We start from the raw sequence: 27,335 nt of genomic DNA, 5'->3' as shown, positions 1-27,335 counted from the left end.
GGCTGCATATACACATTTCAAGAACATGTTTGGAGACCATTTTAAAAAATTCAGGCCCAAAGTTCAATTAAATATTTACAAATTAATATGAATATTTACCCATAGCAATGCTTACAGAATGGAAACTTTTGAGAGCAGCTTTCTAGTACTTAAACACACGTAACAATTTACAGGAAATTATTCCATCAGGACAGAAATACTAGGCCATTACATTAGCTATTCATAAAAGGATAGGAAAGGTGAAAGTTTAGGCCAATCAAAATAGCAGACATTTATTAATTAGCTGCAATGATGTGTAGGTGACATGGAAACGAATCCATTTAGCACTAGCCGTGCTATTAGAAAGAGACAGACATGGTTTGATAGTCAGGGCCTGGCCTTTCCTCTACCACAGCGTCACCCTATCAACAGCTCCTCTTTTACGGAGGATGAACTTCTTTTCACTTTTCAAACCCCTTTTGCCTAATACAGAGAGGTTCGCACAATGTACGGAATAAAGGGGTTTCTTATATTAAATACCTGCCATGTTCCCAGGGAATGGTTATGGTATCCTTTTGGATTGGAAGGTTTGTTTTTACTTGGGGCATATTCAGTCTCGTCATCCATAAAATCAATTCAGTATCAAAATAAAATGTATAGGATCTCAGTGCTTCATTACAAAAACATGCCTTTGCTCAGTCTCTATCAGTGGCTCTTAAGGGGCATGGCAGTGGCCTCTGCGGCATTCTGGAAATGTGTAGGGATATTTTTGGTGGTCAAGATGATTGGAAGGAGCTATTGGCATTTAGTGGGAGAAGACCTGGGATGGCAGACATCCTGCAGTTTGCAGGGCAGTACAGCATGATGAATTCTGCATTTCACATGGTTTTTAAACGTCCTACCAGGTATTCATGTAGCTGAAAAAGCTATTTATAATTAGATGGGCTTAGAATATAGATCTACTTAAGAAACAATTGCAAAGTATTTTGGGCATGATCCAACTACCATATAAATCAAAGGGATTTTGTACTTTTTGTTCAGAATATTACCAAGAGTGGCTTACCACATGAGAAAATCTCATCACTGATGGCATCACTGCCCATAGGACTTGAATTGCCAATAACACCTGCACCAGCCAGCACTTGTAGCTGTCAGATTCATGGTGATTCTATGCACTGGACCAACTATCTGACTACTATATTATGCCTTCTCCTGTAGATTTTCCTGAACACTTTAAATATTGATATGCATATTATTTATTCATTATGAGTTGCTGTTCTTTTATTCCTTCTATCTGTTAACTATTTACAATATGTTACAATAATTTACCAATTTTATAAATAGGTGGGTTATGTTATCTCCAGAATTTCAGGATAGTAAAAGCACTGTGTAATATTTGTTGTAATAGGAGGTATTTAGATGCTCAAGGGTCAGCTTGAATACAAATGAATAGTCAATTCTTTTTTCATTACATTAGAGATTAATTTTCCCTATAATTTGAATGCTTCTCTACCTACCACTTTTATGCTTATAGAGAGTAGAAAAGGCTTTTATTTCACTTAATGTTTCTTCCAAAAATACTGTTTGTCAATGACATCATTCATTGTGAAATAACCAGAAGGCAGGGGACAGGGGAGTCTTCCAATTAAAATACTACATTGGATATTTATCCTTTATCACTTGTTTTAAAAAATGAACTGGAGCAAATTTCAAAGCAGTAAAGATAACAAAAAATGGTCAAAAGGATTAAAAATTTTAAGTATGAAGGATGAGACTATAAATCACACGAGGAAGATCAAATTGCTGTACATTTAAGAAAAAGTGCTTGCAATGGAAGTGAGAAAGAAGGAGGCTACAGTTATGTAACAGCATTTAGAAATTAAACAAAAATGGTTGGAAATAGCTCTCAGAGTGGAATGCTCAAAGAATAAAAGAGAAGAAAACATTGCTGTATCTTCTATCTTGTTTATTCCCCTAGCTTCTTCCTGTGATGACTTCAATCCAAGTGTTTTTTTTTTTCTTTCTTTTTTTCTTTTTTTAAGGAGGGCGCAGCTCACTGGCCCATGCAGGGATCCAACCAGTAACCTTGGTGTTATCAGCACCACGCTCTAACCACCTGAGCTGACCGGCCGCCCCAATCCAAGTGTTTCTTACACGTCTGCCTTGTCCACACTCTTCTTCATTTGATTCTTAATACTTGGATTTTTTTTGGGTGGGGGTGGCAAAAACTATGCCAAAACATACTACTGAGTTAACAGCCAAAATCCTGATGTTTACTTTGGCAGATGTAGACTACTCTGAAGCTGTACTGAATTTTATGCAGTAGATGTCTTAAAAAGTTATATAATATGTAAATATAATTTCTGTAAATACAATTATTTTTAAAGGAAGAAGTAGATTACTTATTTCTTCAATGAATCTTTTAATAAAAAATGAAGAATTCTTTGGGAAAGCAAATAATCATTCTTCAAATGATATTACACACACATACAAATTAGACTTGCTAGAGGTGAGGATTACTAGTAGTATAATATGATAGTCTGAGCAAGTTCTCACCAAAGAGATAATTTAGAAGAATTCCTTGGTCAGGCATTCACTATTCTAATTATTAGAATAGTCACCTTATTTTATACATGGTCCTAGACCAAAAGGTCATAGAATAATTTCTATAATCTATGCATAATTTACATTTTAGGGTCTGCTTTAGAATAGGGAATGTAACTGTTTACAAAGTCACCTGTAAATATGAAACATCATTTTTATATCTTTGTTTCAGGGGGGAAAAACAAGCATGTGCTCCTAACTTCTCACTGACATCCCCACATCCCCTCACAACAAAAGAATTTGTTTTTAAAGCAAAAGGTAATGAATACATTTTATAAGTTTCCTATGGTAAAGGGTAAAAGAAAAAAAAACTTAGAAAGATATGAAATATTAATATTAACAAGATAATATGTCTCTGATACTTTCAAAATGACAAGGCTTGATTTTAAAAATTGATCTTTAACAAGAAAAAGAAATATGGGCAATTAGGAAGTAATGAAGACCCTGTCAATATAGCTATGTTGATAATAACAGGTAAGGGAATTCTTGAGAAAATCTAATATATAAAAATCAGGAGGTCTGTAATATGCATTACTGAGTCTCAGTGGGATTAACTAATGAATTTATGAGCGCACCAGCAGTTATTTTTAGAAAGTTATAAAGAATTAGAGAAATACCAGAGCACTGAAAAATAATGTCTTCTAAAAAGAAATAAAATGTAACTACTAAAATTCGTTTTAAAATAAATTCTAGAGCTTCTAAGGAAAACATCATTAAAAAAAAATCTAAACTTACCAATATTTGAACAGAGAAGGGTGCCTAATGGAGACTTTCCAACTTCGATGGCACAAGTGTGAGACTCAGCCACAGTGGGGGTGGGGGTAATAAATGGAGTAGGGAGGGTGTTCATTGAGATTGGGTAAGGGAAATGCCAAGAGCAGCTCAGTAAACGTGTTGCACTGCCTGGTTAAATTACTTGTGTAAGATACAGGCAAGTCTCTTTCCATTGCTAATACTGTTAAAAGCCGGTTCAAGCTGAGATTGTGTTGAGACCCTAAAGGCAAGTCATCAAGCTTGACCAGAGATAAGAGACAGGCTGAAACAAAGACATAAAATCAGTGGTAGAAACTTTTGGGTCATTTGCTGCTTCTGGGGCAGCCTGTCCTTTCCTGCAGCTTCTTTTCTATATCTCTCATCTATGGAAGGGAGTTGGGGGCTGGGAATAGGGTACGGGGCAGCTTAAGACCCAGGGAGACAACTCTGGAAAGTAAACTTATTCTTCTTTAAACAAAATTATTTATTGACATACAATATTGACATACAATATTATAAACATTATATTAGTTTCACATGTACAAAAATAAATTTGTTTTTAGGCAGAGCAGACAGCCTGCAGTAGCTGTGGGTCTCTAACATCAAACCTAGCAGACCTCTCTAATAAACTTTCTCCTAACCAATTAAAAAATGGATGCATTTTTATTACTTCAATTGCCTATCAAACCAGACAGCTGGTGCAGAAGTGCTTTCTTTGGTTTTAATTCTTATCTCATATAGTATTCTTACTGTTGCCACAAGGCCTGGCCTCCAGAGATATTGTTTCCCTTTAAAATTTGAGCCCAGGTGTGGGCAAAAGCTCTCTTTTCCCAGTTTTCCTTTATCAAAGGATTGTAAGAGCACAGAGCACTAAACAAGCAAAGAACCAAAAAATAGTTATTTCCATAAGTACAGGTTTCTGATCCGATTATTCCCAACATAATCAGCAAAGAGCTTTACTGGGTCTCATTTTAAAGTAGAACTGTCAGAAAGGGCTGTCTCTGTTTCTAGCTACATACCTATGGCTTATGGCTGCTAGTTTGACATGGTGTGTGTGTGTGTGTGTGTGTGTGTGTGTGTGTGTGTGTGTGTGTGTGTATCAGAGAGAGAGAGAGAGGTGATTAGAGAATGAACTGCAAAATATTTTCCCTATTTCAAAACAAAACAAAACATGTAACTAGTTCAATTATCCAATTGTGGATTCTATTACAAAGGATATATTTTGTGGGCAGTTTTTCCAGAGGTCCTGTGATTGATTAATTTATACATTAATACATGTATTTATTGTATGCTAGGCATTAGTTCTTGGGGCTGGGGATGCAGTGGTGAGCAAGACATATAAAGGCTCTGCTCTGTAGCATACGTGTTAGTAGTAGTGATGACAGGCAATAAATAAGTAAACCAATGAACATGACAATTTCAGAGAGTCAGAAGCACTGAGAAGAAAACACAATAGGGGGATGTGAAGAGAATGAGGAGGAGTAGGAGGTGGGATGAGGAGAGGTGGTCCTTAATTTAGACTGGGTGGATAAGACTTGTGATCTGAGACCTGAATGGCAAGAAGGAGCCAGGTAAAGGTCTGGGGCAGAGTGCTGCTGGCAGAGTTCTGGAAGAACCAAAGCAGGGGCTCTAAGGAGGAAAGAGGTTGCCGTATTTGATGAATGGACAAGTTGGAGTGACCGAGCATGGTAGGTGAGGGAGAAAGTGGCAGAAGGGGTTTAGAGAGCTGGGTAGCCTCCAAGCAATGCCAGGGCTCACAGACCACAGTGAAAGGTTGGAATTTTATTCCAAGTGCAATGCAAGAGCTGTTTGCAGAGTTTCAAGCATTTTCAAAGAGTACACTGGTGGGTATGTGGTAAATGCTGAATGGATTATGGGAAGTTAGAATTACGTATTTAACACAGTCCAGAGGTAACTAGTGGGCTTATTCCCAAACAGGCTTTCCCATTGAGTTCTTCATTTCTATGAATGGACATAACATTCTCTTAAGTACTCCAGCTCAAAGCCTCTCAGTCACCTTTGCTTCCCCTCCTCCCTTGTTAGCTGCCTCCTGATACAGTGTTACCGAACCCTGACAATTACACCTTAGCGAAGTTTTTTGAATCTCTTTCTTACTTTTCATCTCTCCTGCCCCTTTATCATTCTAGGTTTAATGACCTATCACGTAGAAAGTTTTTCCTACCTCATTTCATTTCCTTCAATTGCTTCTCCCCTATCTTGTACCGTGTTACCAGATCAAAAATTCTAAAGTATCATTTGTGTCATATATCTATTTCTCTGCTCAAAAACATCCAATGGCTGTCATAGTAAACTTAAGTAGAAATTCCTTAATTTGGTTTAGAGCCCTCCATTCCCTGGCTCCAACCTTCTTTTCTGGGTTTATCCCTGTACTCTTCTTCTTTCAGTATCCCATATTCTTGTAGGCCCAGATCAATTGACATTGCTTAAACCTTTTCAAAATCTCAGGGACTGGACATCTGTGATTCTGAAGTCCAGCCTGGGAACGGATTACCATTGTAAAGTTTTTGAAGGCAGGGGTCAAACTGTACTCATCTTTAACACAGATTGATAAAATATACCTATGTTTAGGTGTATGCTAGCTCTTGGTGTTCAGAAATAAATTCCTCTAAAATTGGAATATAATGACAGTTGAATACTCTATAACTAAAGCTAAAGGAAGTAGAGTGTTTTTCTTGCCTCTCCAACAAACTGAGGAGATAGATTCAGGTGAGCCACAGTCCACTACCAATGTGTTGATAAGCACTGACAAATACTAAAAGTATCTTGTAGATCTCTTTAACTAAAATATTGTGCTAATCTGGTAAATAAAATTTACTAGCATCAAAAGAGGTTTAGGAAAGTGTCAGAACTGAGAACTCTCAGGGAGTCAAACTTTAACTATTCAAGAGCTTGTACTGTATTCCCAAGATGTAGTCGGCTTGGTCCAAATTTGAATACAGATAGAAATATATCAAATATAACATAGTAATGATGTGGAAAGGACTCTAGGTAAAATTTCGTATAACACTTTCATTTCACAGATAAACAATCTATAGTTCAGAGAGGTTGTGATAGGCCAAAGTTTCAGACATTTTGTTGTAGTATAGTTAATATTTACAAATTGGTTAAGCAATGAAAAAGAAAATAATTTTCAGAAGACATATGTTTAGATGCTTTAAGATCTGGTTCAAATTTACTTCCTCTAGTAAGCCTTCTATGGTTAACCTTACCTCATAACAACTAACTATTTTCTTCATGTTTCAGTATTTTGTATGCAGCGTATATTATATTATCATATACTTCATTTGCTTAACTAGTCATTTTATGTATGAAAACTACCTTGCTTTATCTCCAAACCTTTTATTCCAGAAATCACAGTTGAGGCTTAATTGATATCTGTTGTACAAACAACTGTCCAGAACAGAATTCACCAGAAAACTGATGCTTATTAAATGTTATTAAAATATTAACAAAACAGAATCATAGAAATTTTCTATGGTTTTTGCACTATTTTGATGATGATTCCCATTTGGAAATTAAGGAAATGGAGGCATACAGAAGATCATGGCAGTAAAAACTTGTGAATTTACAAAACAAAGTGCTACTGGTACCGTTTCCCCCCGAAAATAAGACCTAGCCGGACAATCAGGTCTAATGCATCTTTTGGAGCAAAAATTAATATAAGATCCGGTCTTAATTTACTATAAGACTGGTTATTATATAATACAACACGGGGTCTGATATTAATTTTTGCTCCAAAAGACGCATTGGAGCTGATTGTCTGGCTAGGTCTTATATTCGGGGAAACACGGTATTCTGAACATGGATGAATCGTTATATCGACAGCATCATTCTGTATCTCTTTGTCAGACTTTCAGAATCACAAACTGTTGCTTTGCAGCCAACAGGAGGAAGGAAGTGGAGGAAAGTGGAGGTGGTAAAGAGGCCATTATAAATGATCCCAGTCACTTAATGATTTGGAGTGGTACTGAAGCCTATAGGCCGATTTGAGGACAACTGCTACATATGCACCACTGAGTCTTTCAATTAATGAACAGGCTATATCTTGCCATTTATTTAGATCTTTACTGTCTCTTAATGAAGTCTTATTTTCTCTAGAGAGGATATGTACTTCATTTTTTAGATTCATTCCTTCATTAAGTCATTTATTGCTAATTAGATTTTTTATTTTGCGATAACTGTAGATTCATAAACAGTTGTAAGAAATAACACAGATTGCTCCTATGTCCCCTTTATGATTTTCCCCAACAGTAACACATTGTAAAACCATAGGAAACTATGACAACCATAATACCATGACACTGACAATGCTACAGTTACGATACAGAACATTTCCATCACCACAAAGATCACTACGGTATGTTCCCCTTTTATAGCCACACCCACTTCCCTTCCAACTCTTCTTTAACCCCTGGCAACCACTAATCTGTTCTTTATTTCTATAATTTTGTCATTTCAAGAATGTTATAAAGGTATTATGCTATGTGAAATAAGTCAGAGGAAGACAAATGCCATTTGATCTCACCGATATGTGGAATCTAAAGAACAAAATAAATGAACAAACAAAACAGGAACAGACTCATAGATACAGAGAACGAACTGATGGTTACTGGATGGGTGGGAGGTTGGGGGCCTGTGTGAGAAAGGAGAAGGGATTAAGAAGTACAAATTGGTAGTTACAACATAGTCAAGGGGATGTCAGATATAGCACAGGGAATACAGTCAATAAACTGTGAAAATGATGTATAGTGGCAGGTACCCACCTGACTTATGGAGTGGGGGATCACTCCTAAATGATATAAATCTCTAACCACTATGCTGTACACCCTGAAACTAATATAAAATAATACTGAATATCAACTGTAATTGGAAAAAAAAAGGATGTTATATAAATGAAATCATACAGTACTCAACCTTTTGGGATTGGTTTTCATTCAGCTTAATTCTCCAGAGATTTACCCAGGTTGTGTATCAATAGTTTGCTAGATGTACCAATTTGTTTAACCATTCCCCTATTGAAGGACATCTGAGTTGTTTCCAGTTTTTTTGGCTATTATGAGTAAAGTGGCTATAAACATTCATATACAAATTTTTATGTGACATACTCTTAATTTTTCTGGGATAAGTCCCCATGAGTGCAACTGCTGGGCTGTACATTAGTTGTATGTTTAGTTTTTCAAGAAATTCTCACACTGTTTTCCAGACTCATTGAACAATTTTATATTCCTTCTAGTAATGTGTGAGTGATCTAGTTTCCTGCATCTTTGCCTGTAATGTATTGAAATTGGGTAGACTGATTCCTCCCACTTTCGTCTTCAAAATTGTTTTAGGTATTCTAGTTCCTTTGTCTTTCCATACAAATTTTAGAATAATTTTGTTTATAGCTACTGCACAGAGAAGGACTGACCTTGTCCCAAAAGGTATCAGCTTGAGCTCTGGAGGATCTGGAGACTAAAGTTAGCAGGTGGTCACTCATACCAGTGTAACTGAGTCCCAGTAAAAACTCTGGACACTAAGGCTTGGATGAGCTTCCCTAGTTTGAAATACTCCGTGTGTATTTTCACACATTGTTGCTGGGAGAAGACAGCACCATCCATGACTTGACTGGAAGAGGATAACTGGAAACTCATCCTTGGAACTTTCCTGGATTCTACCCTACGCGCCTTTCCATTGGGTGATTTTAATCTGTATCCTTTTGTTGTACTAGACTGTCACTGTGAGTGACACTGTCAGCTTTCAGTGAGTTCTGCAAGTCCTTCTGGAGAATAATCAAACCTGAAGGTGGTCTTAGGGACACCCACTTGCAGTTGGCATCAGAAGTGAGGGTGGTTTTGGGGACTCCAACTGTATACATCTATAAAAAATGTCTTGCTGGGATTATGACAGGAATTATGTTAAACCTCTATATCAATTTGGGGAGAACTGACATCTTTACTATGTTGCGTAAAAAAATCTGTGAACATAATACGCCTCTTAGCTTTATTTCTTTAGTACTGCATATTTCTTGATGCTACTATAAATGGATTTTTAACTGCTTATTTTTGGTATATAGAAATGCAATTGATTTTTGTGTACTGATTATGTATCCAGCAACCCTGCTAAATTATCCTTTTCATCCTAAAAATTTATCTATAGATTTTGAATTTTCTATATAAACAATAATCATATGTGAAAAATTTCAGTTTTGTTTTTACCTTTTCTGATTCTTATAACTTTTATTTCTTTCAGTCACAAATTTAAGAAAACTTTAAACTATAAACAAAATAGCCTCAAATGTATTCATACCATTAGCTAATGAAATTAATAAAATATCATATAAATAAAATTATTGTGAGTAACATAAAACTGGCATAAAATTACCACATTTCCTATTTTGATTGAGTTTTGATAATACACTTGAAAAAGACCTAGCTCGGTCAGGTAATGTCATCTAGTTGCTGACTACTTGTCATGAAGGCTTCCTGTCATCTGATGATGGACACTGACAGGTTCTGGAATGTCAGTTATGCTCCTAGAACTGTGATTTCTTTTTCATCCTAGTTAAGATAATGCAGAAATAGACTATTTTTGTTACATTCAGCCTGCAAGTCTAGAGTTGCTCTCATGCGCTCTGTTACTACTTTATTTTCATTCCTAGGTCTCTCCCCCAAAGCATTTTCTCTCTGAATGCCCCTTTTTAAAAATCCCATAATGCAACTGCCTTCTATATGGCAAGAATCCTTGAAGGATTCTGAACTTATACAACACCATGAGTACATATAGAATAGTATCTTTCATTAAGATAAAAATGTAATGATTTTAAATTAAATACACATATTCACAAATATGTCATGTAAATGTAGTAAATTCCTATGACTGACTCATTTAGAAAATGATATGACAACATATTAGATAGGACTGATTATTTCAATACCAGATAATATTTCAGAGTATCAGGACAGAGAAAACTCATGAGCATTTAAATTAAGCTCCACTAAGGACTGATTTACAAGGTGTGATCAAAGAATATGGTGAATGTTTAAATTAAAAATAATTATTACAGTAAAAGGCACAGTGCCATTAATCACCCTCAAAATACTCCCTCTCGCTTTGAACACACTTATCCCATCGTTCTTGCCACTTCCCAAAGCAGTTCTGGAAGTCCTCTTTTGTGAGTTTCTTTATTTGTGCTGTTGTGGCTGCCTCAATGTCCTGAATCGATTCAAAATGTTTACCTTTCATGGTCATTTTGACTTTGGGGAAGAGCCCGAAGTCACACGGTGCCAGATCCTGTGAATAAGGTGGATGACTGTAAGGTGAATAAGGACACACCGTAATGTTTTTATTTGACAGAGACTGCCATACCAGAAGCGATGTGTGACACGGAGTGTTGTCATGCGGGAGAATGAAGACACTCACAGAAGAGGACTTCCAGAACTGCTTCATAAAGTGGCAAGAACGATGGGATAAGTGTATTCGAAGGGAGGGAGAGTATTAAGAGGGGAATTAATGACAATATGCCTTTTACTGTAATAAATTTCTTTTTATTTAAACATTCACCATATTGTTTGATTACACCTTGTATGATAAAAAGTGAATAGAACCAGAGATGGGCTAAACAATTACTAGAAAATAAGAACTACTTACAATTCATTATTTTTACTGTATCCACACTGACCTTCATCCTAAAAAGACATTTCAAATCTCTAATTGATCTTTTCATATGGGCTTTTCTGCAACTGTCCTGAAGGCCCAACAGGCTGAAGTCTTTCATTATTGCTCAAGGAATTAAATTTTCTTCTCTGGAATTAAATTTATTTATGGGTTTGTAAATATTTGCATTCCTAGTGTTTGAGACATTGTAATGGATGTAAAGTATATTTTACAAGTGTTACAAAATTTGGCAAGTACATATTATTACCACTTTTTTTTGCCTTGTATACTGGATCTAAGCAAACATTTTAAATTTAATTATAGGGCCATAAAGTTCTATTTTTCCCCAAGTGTTTTAAAATAAAAGTCAGAATTATTACTTGGATCTTGTTAAAGTAGCAATGGATGGGAATTATTTCCCAAAGAATCACAAATATATTATTTGGTCAGCACTATAGGTGGATGACATCAGTTATTTTATTTCCATTCTACAGAGAAAATTCAAAAAAATCCTACTGATGAAAATGCCTGTGAATCTACTTACAAGAGTAAATAAAGTGAAGGATTAATCTGCATAGTAAAAAAGATGTTGGTTATTGAAAATAAGATGTCTTCAGTTGGTCAGATTTCAATGCTTTTGGGCCAACAATTTATATCCCTTGGTGGAAACATTTATGGAAAACTTTCCCAAGAGAAGCTGTAAATGAAGGAAAACCTATAGTATCAAGACAAACATACTTTATAAAGAATGTTATAACCCATTTACTAGAAAAAATCAGTATCAATAAATAGCCCCACACCTATTTATTATAAAATTTGTAAAATTCAATTTTAAGTAAGTGGATTTAAAGTTGTAATATGGGTATAATACATATTCCTAGTAATTATTGTCACCATTAAGAAATAAAAGTTAAAATTGAGTATTTACTATGTTCCTGGCATGGCACTAAAGGCACCTCAATACATTAATTCATGTAAACCTAAGGATAATTTTATAAAGTAAATAGTATTACCCTCATTCTGCTGAGGTTATGGCAGATTCCAGTGGTCAGGGACTTTGTTTTGTTCACCCTTTATTCTTATTGCCTAGGGCAGTGTCTGGCAATAAGGCACATGGAGGCTCCTGATAAATAATTTTTGAAGTAGCTAAGTCCATATGCCAGCCTCTTAAATTCTACAGTACGGAGCTATGAGAGTGTAAGTCCATTGAGGGTTTCAGTTTGAAGTGGCCGATCGCTTATTTCTGTCTTAAAGTAATATGAGACCTAGTGCATCAACTTGTGTTGGTAAAGTAAGTAGGAAACGATAGCTATCTTTGGTCTAATGTGGACTTTTAGAAGACGTTTTGGTGCAATTAAGTGTTTTTTTTCCATTTGCATATTCTTTTCCTGAGCCGGTCAGCTTAACTGCATCAAAGAATGGGTTTAAATATTAAATGATTCACTTAATTTTCTAAGGATAAATGTTCTATATATACCACAACTGAACTGTAGACTGAATCCTTTAAAGGATTCAGAAAAGTTCGCAATTACTTCCTGTTGACCAAAGAGGAATAAGATTGGGATGTATGGATGGTCCAATAAAAGAACAGCCCCGACTGGAAAGCATTTTTCTTACTGACAGGTAAATAGTGTACCAAAGACAAAAAAGTATACAAACATTTAGTGCATTTTTTCTATTTAATTTCTGTAGGCATTCCTTTCCTCTCTTCATTCCCTCATTAACTGCATCTTTTAAGGTCAGATGAAAACCTGCTGTAAGATTCAGTTTTCCGTATTACATTTTTAAAGGCGGATGCTAAACACAGAAGTTAGCATAGCAGCTATGTCACCAACTAAAAATGATGACACATGCCACAGTGATATGATATGGAAGCAGTTGATGCAATACAGAAAGTAACTAGTAATGTCATAGGTTAACATGATACTGCTAAGATACCTGTGTATCCTTTATTTCTATCTGTATCGTTATCTTTTTTGCTACAACAGCACCTTAAATGTGTCTTGAGTGTGGAAAGATGAGCATTTGCGCTCAGCTGACTATAGATAGCAATCTCTCGTAAGCCATGAATGCAAACCGATTGGAGAAAAGAGCCACAAGGTCAATGCTTCTAACTTGAGATAATCCATCAGTAGGTCATTTCCTAAACATAAGATTTCTGTGTAACCATTCCAGATCAGTATTTTTAAAAGGAAGAACAATTTACTCCAACATACTACAAGATTGCTATAGACTGTAACATGGAAAGCAACATTTTCACTGTCATATAACTCACATGTCTTCCTGACATGGGAAGAATAGCCAAAAAAAGGGAGGGGGCCAGGATGGGCCTCAGTGAAATATACTGAACAGTAAAAGTCTTGTTTCTTATCTCCAAAGGTGAAATAGAGAAAATGTTAAAAATCTGGGATGATACAACCCTAAGGCACTAAACTGTAGTATCTACAGTAATTATTAGCGAAAATTTGGGAACGATTTTTGCTTGAATTTTAAACTTGCATGTCATATATGTAAGAGAAAACACTGTATTTACTCTATAATTGATAATACTTCACCCTTTATTTCAGACTAGTTCACGTTTTATGAGAAAACTGATTTGAATATATTCTAAGAAAATGAACCCATAAGTATTAAATTAAAAAAATAAAATTTATTTTAAAAATCACTTCAAACTTACAAAAAAATTGCAAGAATAATACAGCTAACTTCTGAATACCTTTTACCCAGATTTGCTAGTTTTTAAAAACATTTGTCACATTTGTTTTATCATTCATTCACTTAACTTCGTGTATACACATAATTATGTATATACAAACATTACTTTTTCTGAACAATTTGAGACTAGGTTGCATATATGTCCTTTAGTATGTATTTCCTAAAAACAAGGAAATTTTCTTATGTAACCACAGTGCAGTAATCAAATTCAGATTTTACATTGCAAGGTATATTTTACTCTACCATTTGTATGCCAATTTTGCTAGTTGTACTTACAGCATTTTTACTCTCCAGTATAGAATCTAGTCCAGGATCCCATATTAAAAACTATTAAGATTTAAAAATTATTTCACTTCATTTTCATCCATTTCTATAGATGTTTAAAAGACAGATTTGGTATCTTCTAGAAGACAGTTTCATTTGCTTTCATTTTGAAACTTCAGAATGGTAATATTAATTTTATCACAGAGTTTTATGACATTTTTAGTAACTATCTTAGTAAAAACATCAGAATATGATTAAAATATTCCTGGCTGAGGTTATCTACCTATCACTAAATAACAAATATCCATTTGACTCTATTTTACAAAGAAGCTTACAATCCAGGAAAGAGGGAAATTTCTATCTCCATGTGTGCCTACGTGCTGTCTTTCTGTTAGTTCTTGGAGGGTTATCTGAAGGAAAATTAAAATCAGTCAAATTTTTATTTGCCAGGAGTTCTAGTAAAAGATTTCATGGAGAGGAGATTAAAACCACTGACTAAAGTGAGGTTTCTAAAATATTTGAGGCTTATATTTAACTACAATAATTTTCTTCTATAGCCATTAGAAATTGTAGAATTAACTGTATATATCATTGCTGATGCTTAGAAATAGTTTACACAGCTGAACTGAGGGACTTACAATTTAAGATTTATTTCTGGCTACTCTATCAATATGCTTGAAACTCTGGATAAGCCATTTAATTTCAATGTGTCCCAATTTTCCTATTTCTAAAAGCATTATATAGTTTACCATAAAGATATACTACTAGGATTTTAGACAATTATCCTAGTAAAATCATAATATGAGATGTATCAAAGAAGAACAAGCACATCTTATTATAAAGTCATCATAAAAAAACCATTTGCTCAGGAGAGCAAAGAGAGAACTAACTTTACTTGTCAACCTATGCTGTAGAAAAAAGCAGAAAACACAGATATGTAGAAAAACAAAAACTGCAATCACCAATAATCCTACCACTCAGGAATAACAAATCGAAATAAATCCTTTCATATATTTTTTCCTATATATAAACATATACTTTTTTGTTCACAAAAATACATTAATGTATGAGGAAATTAACCTTATTTCAATATAAACACATTTAAAGAATATACTATACTGAGGGTTCTTGTTCTGGTAACCAGTTGACTGTCCCACTGGTAACAATGATAAACTCTGAACAAAATATAACATATAGACATTTGATGGCACGGGAGAGAAACCAAAAGCAGGCAGAAACTGGGGGAGATTAAACCCTTCAAAGAAGAGATCTGCACTGGATGGCTCTTCACCTGAGAGAATTCTCTTTTCTGCTTGTGGAGGGTGGCTAGAACCAAACCAAAAGGCTGCAGTTATTGATTTGAAGTATCAAAAGAAGCAGATTGGAGGTGCCAGAACTGTTGGAAACTAGGAAGGAAAATTCCTGAAAAAAGGGAGCCAAACACAGAGAGAGGAAACGTTCCAAATCTGTATGTAGAGTCCTCTCAGTCTTTTAGATGAATTCTGAACTATGTTTGCATGGGGAAGACTCCAAGTTGCTGGTAGTCAACTATATGCTCTATATGCCATTTATGTGAAGTTTAACAACAGATAAAAACAGAAAAAAAAATCTATGGAGATAGAAATTAGAACAGAGGTTGCAAGGGTGAGATGGGGGGGGGCAAGGAGAACTAGCTGGAAGAAGAAAATCTGGGGGGTGATGGTTCTATATTTTTATTAGGATAGTGGTTACAATGGGCATATACATTCATCAAAACTCAATTTGTACAGGCTACAGCTGGAAAGCTGAAGAAGCTGGCAGAGACGTAAGCTGCCATCTCTCTATGGGAGAGACAGTTTATAGAGTTTGAATCTTGTCAAATTAGAGAGGCTGGAGAAACACCTTGGGCTTCCCACTAATACCCATAAAGGTCATTCTTTAGGGGTAAAATGATACTCCAAGCCTAAGGGATCGCTCTAAAACTAACGCAAAAGTCACCATATAAAGGTGTAAAAACCAAGTCTGAACAAATTCAAGGTCATCTGCCAAAAATTCAAATGAAAGACCAACACTCCCAAAGAAAAACCAACACTCCTCAGAAGAATATGACAGATTCCAGAGACTCAAGAACTCATCAACCACATGTCCACCATGTAATAAAAACCTGCTAGATATGCAAAGAAACAGGAAAATGTAATCCACAGTGAAGAGAGGGGAGGGAAAAGGAAAGAAAACAATAGAAATAGACTCAAAGGTGACCCAGATGTTAGAATCAGCAAAGACTTTAAAGCAACTACTATAAACATTGTTCAAAGTCTTAAGGAGAGGGCCATAAAGAATCACAGATAGAGTATTTTAACAGACAAACTGAAACCTTAAAAACAAAACCAAGTGGAGGTACTAGAACTGCTAATTAAGTATAATATCTGAAAAGAAAATTCACTGCATAGACTTAATAGCCGACTGGGGAAGGCAGAAGAAAGCTTCAGTGAACTTGAAACTGATCAACAGGATCATCCTAGCTAAAGAACAGAGAAAAAAAAAAGATTCGGAAAAAAGGAACAAAGCCCAAGTGACCTGTGACCTGTGATACAATATACGCTACATGATTTATGCGTAATCAAAGTCCCAGAAGGGGAGGAAAAAGAGAATAGGGCAGGAAAACTATTTGAATCATGAACCACAGAAGCCCAGCAAATGCTGAACAGGATAGATACAAAGAAAACGAAACTAAGCACATCATGGTAAGACTACTAAACCCCAAAGATAAAAAAATCTTGAAAGTAGAGTCTTTGTTCCTATTAGTCAAAAACTGGATACTGCCCAGATATCCATCAATAGAAAAAATGGAGTAACAGATTGTGATATACTTATAAAATGGATACTACTTAGTAATTAAAAAGAATGAATTAGTGATACTTGTAACAACGTGGATGAATCTCAAAAACATTGTTATGTGTCAGAAGCCAAACACATAATAGTATATGTTCCATATGCCATTTATGTGAAGTTTAACAACAGATAAAAACAGAAAAAAAAATCCATGGAGATAGAAATTAGAACAGAGGTTGCAAGGGTGAAATGGGGGGAGGGGCAAGGAGAACAAGCTGGAAGAAGAAAATCTGGGGGGTGATGGTTCTATATTTTTATTAGGATAGTGGTTACAATGGGCATATACATTCATCAAAACTCAATTTGTACACTGAAGTCTGATCATTTCACTATATGCAAAATTTATAATTAAAAAAGAAGTCAAAATAAAATGAAATCATCTTCAAAGTATACTTTATATACAAATATATTTAATTTATATCATTGAGTAAAACTTATTACCCTAGGACATATTTTTCCCCTCTGTACAAAATCATTGACCTACCCAGGAATTAAACCCTCCTGAAAGTACTGGCAACTGAGCTAATTGGCCTACACCAGTCTTCTATTTTGCCTTCTTGTAGTCCTGAACCATTTAAAAGTTAGCCTAAAAATATGTCCATAATAATTGAACAGTGTTTGGGAACTCTACCTCAAGAAGATTTTCTCATCTACTAAATTGCGGAGACCGCTGCTAAAAGATCACCTTTTTTACTTATGAGATAGTTACATTCTGATCATGTACCCTTGGTGACTCTCCAATAAGGAACTTGTCAGATCAACATTTACAGGTAACACAGACAGCTCTGGTCCTTAGGAACTTGTCAATGATAAAGACAGTGTAACAGCACTTTATTACTAAAGGATTGGCAAAGCTTCCAGAGAATATTAAAAATTATAGTCCCAAAAGGACAGTTCAGTAAAAATTCGCCAACCCTTTTTATTATGAAGACTACTAATATGAGTCATTATGTCCCAAGGCAGCAGAACTAATGAGCATATAATAATAATTTAAACTCGATGACATTTTAACAAAATACTGTATATGACAATGAAATAACAAAAACAGGCAATGTACTTAATGTTTTCCAAGAAGAAGACAATGTAGCATTTTTTTATTTGAGTTGATTCAAAAGTACTGGACGTTCAAATAGAGTCTGGTACCAAACTGTCCTCATCCCAAAAAAAGTTTTAAATGACTCCTAAGTAATTGGAGGCTACAAAAATTAATCTCCTCCCCTTCTGGGACTTTGATTATGCATCATTTTCCTCCTGGTTTTAGAAGAGGAAATGGGAAGAAGACTATCTCGCTTTCCCTCCTAGCGGAAATGCTCACATTGGTTTAAAGTCATTGATTTAAACTAATTTGAATAATCAGTATAATAATTTTCAATAACATAAAATAAATTTAACCATCTATTAGGGTACACTTTCTCATATAAAAATGATCTGAATTTCTGTCATCTTCTATTATAATATCACTTGCTGTCAGAGTTAGGAAAATTACATTGAAGAATTTTTGGAAATTGGTTGAACACATTTCAGAAGATTATCAGACCAACTGTACGTTTTCAATAATTTTACATGTATTTTATGATGAGGATGGTGGTCTATGTCCGCTGTTAGGGAACTGGCATAATGATTATTGCGTTTACCGGTGAACTTATTCAACAGTCAAGCTTTCCTCAAGTTTATTCCATGGACGCCTGGCTTTGTGGGATGTCAACAGCTATTGATTCAAGGTTTAGTTGAAAGGTTAAGAAAACTCCTTCCTGCAGCTTTTCTCAAAGGCTTCAATGTGCTAATGGGCACTGTGACAGGCTGAAGGGAGGATTTCGATATGTGCCATCTCCCAAACATATATGACCAATACGTTTCTCTTGGGGAGGTTTTGAGCACTTTTATTTCACAAAACACACTTTGGAAAATTTTGGTCTAGAGGTTACATATATATAAACTGGAGTTGTAGCAGGGTGGAAAAAAGGAGAGAACGAAAGTGAGAAAGAGCAAATATTGCTTAAGTTACTTATTTCTCAATGCTAGTTTCCTTAAATGTAAAATGCTATTTACTAGCTGTAACCTTGAACAAGTTAATCTCTCTCTCTCTCTCTCTCTCTCTCTCTCTCTCTCTCTCTCTCTCTCTCTCTCAATTGGTAAAGGAAGGGACGAATGGCAATAATACCTACATCGCAGTTTGTAATGAGAACTAAAGTTGATGTATGTAAAGTGCAAGTGTAGTTCCAGGTACATGGTCCTGCTTGAAAAAAGAATGGCGATTATTATTTGAATAGGTTGGTGCAGCTTATATGAACTGGCTGCTTTCTTTGGGGCATATAGAAAAAGAAGACATTCACGCCCATTCTCACCCTTTCACAATATTAATTTCCAAGTGAAAGATTCTGAGAAGACCTGCTCACAAGAAGCCTGCTTACCTTTATTGAATACAGCATTTACACATGACCAAGGAATCTATCTACCACTGTAGCATCTTGGCACTACTGGTGCCACAGAAAAATAGTTATTTGTATAGCACTTGGTAACTTCACATGTATTATCACATTGTATCCTTATAACAAACCAGTATGGTTGGTAAGGCAGAAGCCGTTATCTTTAAGTGATAGACATGGAAACTGAGGCCACAGAGGTCAAATTATGAACTGACCAAAGTCAAAGAATTGGCAAGTGGCAGTGTCTGGACTCAAACTCAGGTTTTGGGCTTTAATGTCAGTATATTGAGTATAGGGATGAATGACTGACTAAGATAGGGGCAAGATTTTGCATCTTAAAATAATTTAGTTTAATTCAATACACATTTATTGAGTTGCTGCTATATGCTAGGCACTGTGCTAGGTGTGAGGAACAAGAATGAAAGAGACATTTTTGCCTTTATCCTTGAAAAGCAATCTAGTGGTGTTCAGAAAATCGGAAAACAAAAGAAAAAAGGAAACTGGTGGTTCTGTGTAGTTTTCTACAGTAATGACCTTCTCGAGACGCTGAATGGCATCTAGTTCCCTGGAGGCCAGCAGGAGAGCGTTTATGGTGATGGCAGCAAGGGCTTTGTGTAATAGTGGAAACTTGGATGAACTCCCTCTATGGTGAAGTCTGTGGTCCTCTCTGTTCACTCACGGTCACTACTATACCACACAGTCATGGAGAATGGTATGGAAGCCTCTGTTATGGTTTCTAGAACTCTTCAGCTTGACAAGTCTCCCTGGTGTCTATACTTCCTTTTCAACAGATCCCAGAAATGTACTTTCTACTTTAGAATGCCTAGTTGTGAGAACATCACATAAAACTGTTTTTTTCCTCTTTGATATCATTATATTTCTATTGTAGTATCCTCGTCCCTTTTAGCATGCTCATGTTTTCCCAAATTTATTACTTATCGTGACTACCTATTGAACTATTAATGCCTGTTTGTTCATAAAATTACTGGAATGCACTTTCGGCATTAAACCCTCCATTAAAGAAAATTAAGTTCTTCCTCGATAACTGCAAAACTTTTATCATCACCACTTTGCTGTTTAGAAACATTCCTTCTTAAAATCATCGATCAGTTTTCTGACTGAATCTGAGAGCCATCTTTCTGTTCTTATCCTGGCAGCCTTCTGTCGCTAACTGACCATGTTGATTACTTCCTCACTGACATGTTAGACATAGCTTCAGAGTCACAGTCCTATCGTCTCTGCACTTCTCTTTGTGTCTGCTTCCTCTCGAAAATATCTATTGTAGCTACATGTAGTGGGAAGCACATCGGACCTGTAGACATAAACCCTGGGTGAGACATCTCGTTGTAACACTTTCTAGCTGTATGATTCTGTATAAATCCCCTGGCTGAGCCTCAGTTGCTTTATGCATAAAATGGAGATAATAATAGCACCTATTCATATCTTTGTTCTTGAGGGCTCTATAAGACGATATATATGAACGTATTTCATACATTCTGAGGTACCATCCAAATGGGAATATTAATTGCCAGTTTCAGATACATGGGATTTTAGTGTTCTTTACTCTCTAACTAATTCCCTCTAAGAGCTTGAGTTTTAGTTAATATTATCATTTGCATATAAATGACTACACACACACACACACACACAGGGCAGCTTTTATATATATAAATGACTATATATAGGACAGCTTTATAATATAGCGGTAATAGAAAATTGAATACTTTGCCTCATATCCATCCATTTTTCACACTTTTCTCACTATGTTCAGTGACTTTATCATTCTAGGTGCCTGAGTACTTAAACCTGGTATCAACTTCAAATATTTCCTATGTAGTGGAAATACTTGTGGATTTTTGTTTTTGCTGCTTGGCATCTTCTATGCCTTAGAGAATATTAAGTGGTGGTGGGGAACACGTGGGAAGTTTCACCTTTTACAACCAGCTGGCAATGCACAGGGAAGGGGCGAGAAATGTGGTTGGACCTACTGTATTTCTATCACTTCTCCTGAAGAAAACAACTTGGTCAGCTATGTTACATTGCTCTGCGGTACAAAGAGAGCAAGTTGTCTTCATGTAGTTCAAGGAAGGGGGGTAGCAATAGCAGGACAAAGCAGCCGAAAAGTGTGAAAAAAATTAGCGAAAGGAGAATGACCGCTCCCTCATTTCCTGCCAGCCACTCTCCAACCCATTATCTTGTTAATTGTTTGTCATAATGCTTACCTAGCACCTGAAATAATCTATTTGTTTCTTTATATACTAACTTTTTGGGGGAGGACTTATATGTTTATTGTCCATCTACTCTGACTAAAATGCAAGCTCCTTCAGGGCAGGAATTTTGCTATCTCTGCTGCTATATCCCATCCCAGTGCTTAGAACAGTGCCTGGCACACAGCAGGCATGTAATCAACATTTGCTGATTGATTGACTGACTGACTGGTACAGACTTCTGAAACAGTGGGAATTCAGTAAATGTTGAATTAAAAACAAAATATAACCAGAGGGTAAGGGGGCTGGGAGGTGGGAGATGAGGGTAAGGGGGATCAAATATATGGTGATGGAAGGAGAACTGACTCTGGGTGGTGAACACACAATGGGATTTATAGATGATGTAATACAGAATTGTACACCTGAAATCTATGTAATTTTACTAACAATTGTCACCCCAATAAATTTAAAAAATAAATTAAAACAAAACAAAACAAAAAACAAAATATAGACATTTTCTGAGATAAATACTTAACTTCAAATGTTATGTTTTCCAGAGGAAAAAAATACTACCATGAAAAACTAAAAAAAATTTTCAAAAATTCTTTAAGTGCTTTTCAAAAAATGTGTTAAGTTGTAAATACTAAAAATGACAAGATAATGTACGTTTTACTTCTAACCTTCTGATAAGCCTGTTATTCTCAGTGACCCAATCTTTTCAGTAAAATTATCAGAAATATGATTGTTAAAAGCTTTTGGAAATACAAGAAACATAATTTTAACTGTGCATTTGGTTAAAAAACCGATTTCAATGCTACTTCATGGTTTGTGTACTAATAGGACTTCAACTAAACAGAGTTATTTCTATTCCATAGAAATAATTTTAAAGATTCATGTACTATTCATTTATTTTGAAAAAAGTATAGTAAAAATAAGAAATAAAACACTATTCACTATTTTGATTTTTAATATTTTCACATTTAAATAGATTTAAAAAGAAACAAACACAAATGGAACACTACACATCTTTTTTTTGTCTCTTCCCCACACCCTCGCCAAAAAAAAAAAAAAAAAAAGACCAACACTATCCACACTATATGGCAGATGTTTTGAAATTTGTTCAAGGATGCAGCTTTAGGGACTTACATAATCACTTACATAGTTAAAAAAACATTTATTTTTGGGGAACCCTGTTTTTCAACAAGGCTTACCAGGGCTATACATTTGTCAGTTAAAGCTTAAAGTCAGGGACCTTCCACGTCTTTTTCATTCTTTCACACTGTCTCCATCCATATGTCAGAGAGGAGACTGAGCATTGGATACATACATGAGTAAGTTAACACTCTCCAATATCTGTAGATCTGAGATAAAATGAGTGGAATATTAATACCATAGAAACTGTGGCCTCCGACAGGCCACAGAAAATAGTAACAAATCCCAACCAATCTGCATACTTTTGAATTTGTTGGGAATCTGCTACAATTCTCTGAAAGAGTGGGCTAGAAGTGGGAAAACTGGGATATAGCTTCTATTGGCAAGATCAGTGTATTAGGCTGCTATGAAGGAAGCTGGATAGTAAGCTCCTTTGGGCCTTTCTGGCTTTCTTCTAGATGTGTCATATTTGATCTGTCATACAGGTCTTACACTTTGTCAGCAATCAACATAAAATATAGTATAAAAACGGATATGATGATTACTTCCTAATGCAGAGATGTTAAATAATAGAAAAATTCAGTGTCTTGTAGGCTAAGTACAATGCTGTCCTGAAGAATATACGTTGTGGAATAACCTTACAAGAGTTCATTTCATTTTAGTTCAAGCAATTCCTCAGTGCCTTGTATATGCCAGACACTGATAGGCAGTGGGAATATAAACAGAAACAAGACACAGGGCTCATCCTTGAGATTATAGTACTAATGCCCCCTTGGAAGGGACCCAAGACACACCTGCCTTATTCCAAATTGCACTTTATAGTAAATGGCATTAAAATGAAGTTTCAATGTTACATTCTATTTAAATACATAAATTCTACCTATAATGAAAATGACAGTGCATTACAAACTTTCCAAATTATACTGACAGTCTATTTCTACTATACTGTACCTTTAGCAAAGTAAACAAATATAGAAACACTTCTGCTGAAAACATAGTAACTATATTTGCTACATAATGTCATAATGTTTTCTTAAAACAATGATTTTTATTTTTTATAGGTTTTTAGTAAATAATTGGCTATTATCTACATTAGATCAGCATAAAGATACATATAACTTTTTCTCTGTGAAGGTTGACTGGCCTACTATCTGATTTTAAGTTAGGCTTCTTCACGTTTCTAATGGAATATACCAACTGTACTATTTAGCTTGTCTGGTATCTCTCTTAGTCAATAACATGACATATGGCCACTTAAGATTCTCAGCAGAGGTCTTAGCTTTGAATTCTCTAATACTCAATTCCTGCCAAAAATGTGCTTGAGACAATGATATTTAACAGACTTGCTTAAGGTACATTTAAATGATCCATTTTCTACATTTTTCATCTTTGGTTATAATCAAGTTATAGGAAGTTATTATAAAAATCAACGTGGTTTCCTATATGTCTTATCACTTAGTCATGAAATAACATTATAGTACTATAGGCTTTTATTTTATTGTATTGTATTTGTCTCCTCTCCCTCCATACAGGGTTTTATGGATCATCAATAAAAATGTTAAAAATATCAGAAAGAGAAATTAAGAAAACACTCTAATTTACAATAGCATCAAAAAGAATAAAATGCCTAGGAATATATTTAACCAAGGAGGTGAAAGATCTATACATTGAAAATTGTAAAACCTTGATGAAAGAAACTGAAGAAGATACAAATAAATGGAAAGACATTCTGTGTTAATGGATCGGAAGAATTACAATTGGTAAAACGTACATTCTACCCAAAGCCATCTACAGTTCAATGCAATTCCTATTAAAATTCTAATGGCATTTTTCAAAGAAATAGAACAAACAATCCTAAAATTTATATGGAACCACAAAAAATGCTGAATAGCTAAAGCAATCCTGAGAAAGAACAAAGAAAGAACTTCCTGATTTGAAAGTATATCACAAACCTACAGTAATTAAAACAATATGGTATTGACATCATAAGAGACACCAGACACATAGCTTGACGGAACAGAATAGGGTGATCAGAAATAAACCTACGCATATATAAATATATGGTCAATTAATTTTTGACAAAGGAGTCAAAAATATGCTATGGTGAAAGGATAATCTCTTCAATAGTGTTGGAGAAGCTGGACAGCCACAAGCAAAAGAATGAAACTGGACTCCTATCTTAGTTAGATCATACAAAAAATCAACTCAAAATGGTTTAAATACTTGAACGTAAGACCTGAAACTGTAAAAGTTCTAGAATGAAACGTAGGGGACAAGGTCCTTGATATGTGCTTGGCAATTTTTTTTTTTTGATTTGACACCGAAAGCAAAGGTAACAAAAATAAAAATAAACAAGTGGGACTGCATCAAACTAAAAAGCTTCTGCACAGCAAAGGAAACCAACAACAAAATTAAAAGGCAACCTATGGAATGAAAGAAAATATTTGCAAATCACGTATCTGATAAGGCGTTACTATCCAAAAAACATAAAGAACTCATACAACTCAATAACAACAACAAAAAAATCTGATTAAAAAATGGGCAGAAGAAGTGAATAGACATTTTTCCAAAGAAGACATAAAATGGCCAATAGGTACATGACAAGGTGTTCAACATAATTAATTATCAAGGAAATGCAAATAAAAACCACAGTGAAATATCACCTCACCCGTGCAAGGATGACTATCATCAAAAAGACAAGAAATAATAAGTGTTGGTGAGGCTGTGGAGAAAAAGGAACTCTTGTGCACTGTTGGTGGGAATGCATGAGGTATGATAAAAAATTGTATTACAGTAAAAGACACATTGCCATTAATCCCCCTCAAAATACTACCCCTTACTTTGAACACACTTATCTCATCATTCTTGCCACTTTTTGAAGCAGTTCTGGAAGTCCTCTTTTGTGAGTGTCTTTAGTTGAGCTGTTGTGGCTGCCTTGATGTCCTGAATTATTTTCACTTTTGGGAAGAACCATAAGTCACACAGTTCCAGAAACAGTGAATGAGGTGGATGAGTACACACCGTAATGTTTTTATTTGACAGAAATTGCCACACCAGAAGTGATGTGTGACATGGAGCGTTGTCATGATGGAGGATGATTTAGGGCACACTTTAAAACACACCTTCTCTCAACTGTAGCTCACACCCGACTGACTGCACCGAACAAGTTGAAACTTATCACACACCGTTACTAAGGTTCAACACGCTGCTTCCCCATTGAAGATCCCTGCCTTTCCGTTGGATGGCACTCGGCAGCAGCATTCACTGTATTTTGTGATCACGATGGAAAGGCTCCGTGTCACACATCGCAGTAAAAACATTACGGTGTGTCCTTATCTATTTTATTCACCAGATCTGGCACCGTGCGACTTCTGGCTCTTCCCCAAAGTCAAAATAACCATGAAAGGTAAACATTTTGAATCGATTCAGGACATTGAAGAAGCCATGACAGTGCAACTAAAGATATTCATGAAAGAGGACTTCAGAACTGTTTCAGAAAGTAACAAGGACAATGAGATAAGTGTGTTCTAAGCGAGGGGGAATATTTTCAGGGGGATTAACGGCAATTTGTCTTTTACTGTAATAAATTTTTTAAAATTTAAACAGTCACCGTATGTTTTGATCACACCTGGTAAGTTGTATAGGCACTATGAGAAACAGTATAGGAGGACTTCAAGAAATTAAAAATACAACTACCACATGATTCTGCATTCCAAATTCTGCGTATACATCCAAAGGAAATGGAAACAGAATATAAAGGAGGTATCTGTACTCCCATGATCATCGCGGCATTGTTTACAATAGTAAGACATGGAAACAACCTAAATTCTTATTGATGAATGAAAGGATAAAGAGAATGTGGCACATACACATATATGTATGTGTGTGTATACATACATACATATATATATATATATATATATATATATATATATATATTACATATATATTCCCTGAAATAAAGTTATTATTCCCCCAAAATAATTATATATATAAATATCTTACAATCTTGTCAATTATACCTCAATGAAGCTGAAAAAATTAAAAAATTAAAAAATTAATAGTATAAAGAATGCTAGCAGCATTTTATATAATACTTCTATGGAAGATATGGCCTTTCATGGTAGTTAGTGCTTATTGGAGAAGAATCCATGTGATTGTACTTCATTTTAATTTCAACCAACATTTTTTTCTAGGAGCTGGGGACATGGTGGTTAGCACAACAGATGTGGTCACTGACTTCAAGGAGTTTACCATCTAATGGAGGACACGGACACGGAACAAATATTTCACAAATAATTGGTTTTTTACAAGTAAATAATATATGATAATTTCTTTGATATTCATTGCAAGGAAAATATTTTTTTCAGATGAGTGTATATGCTTTTGCTTTTCAAGTGATGAATATATTGCCAGCTATTATTATTTTTTTGCCTTGACTGTAAGGAAGCTAGAGATAAATTTTATGATAAATTAATGCAATAATCATATCACAGTCTGATGAACAATTATCTTTATTTCTAAACATCTTCAAAATAAAAATGTTTAGAGATAAAGATATAAAATCTTTGTATCTTTATTTTAACTATTATGTTTTATTTCCTGCAGGCTGACCAAAGAATTAAAGAGGGATAACGCATAGGGAGGAGAGTAAGATAAATAGGACAAATAAAAACAACTATGTCCTTGTGAAGTTTTATTTCAGTTACAT

The 27,335-nt window shown here is 35.1% G+C and overlaps 1 protein-coding gene and 1 long non-coding RNA gene across 5 annotated transcripts in view; one reads left to right on the top strand and one right to left on the bottom strand.

The window, feature by feature from the left end:
* LOC109434639 (uncharacterized) overlaps positions 1 to 27,068 on the top strand; it is a 44,392-nt gene extending 17,324 nt beyond the window's left edge. Inside the window, exon 3 of the long non-coding RNA XR_002135845.2 lies at positions 26,821 to 27,068. This is a non-coding gene — a long non-coding RNA (uncharacterized LOC109434639). The remainder of the gene's footprint in view (positions 1 to 26,820) is intronic.
* Positions 1 to 27,335, bottom strand: part of ARB2A (ARB2 cotranscriptional regulator A) — a 398,527-nt gene that overhangs the window by 5,860 nt on the left and 365,332 nt on the right. The window lies entirely within an intron of this gene.

The sequence above is a fragment of the Rhinolophus sinicus genome, linkage group LG03 (assembly GCF_036562045.2).
Source record: "Rhinolophus sinicus isolate RSC01 linkage group LG03, ASM3656204v1, whole genome shotgun sequence".
Taxonomy (NCBI): Eukaryota; Metazoa; Chordata; class Mammalia; order Chiroptera; family Rhinolophidae; genus Rhinolophus; species Rhinolophus sinicus.
This window is presented reverse-complemented; position numbering and strand designations above follow the sequence as displayed.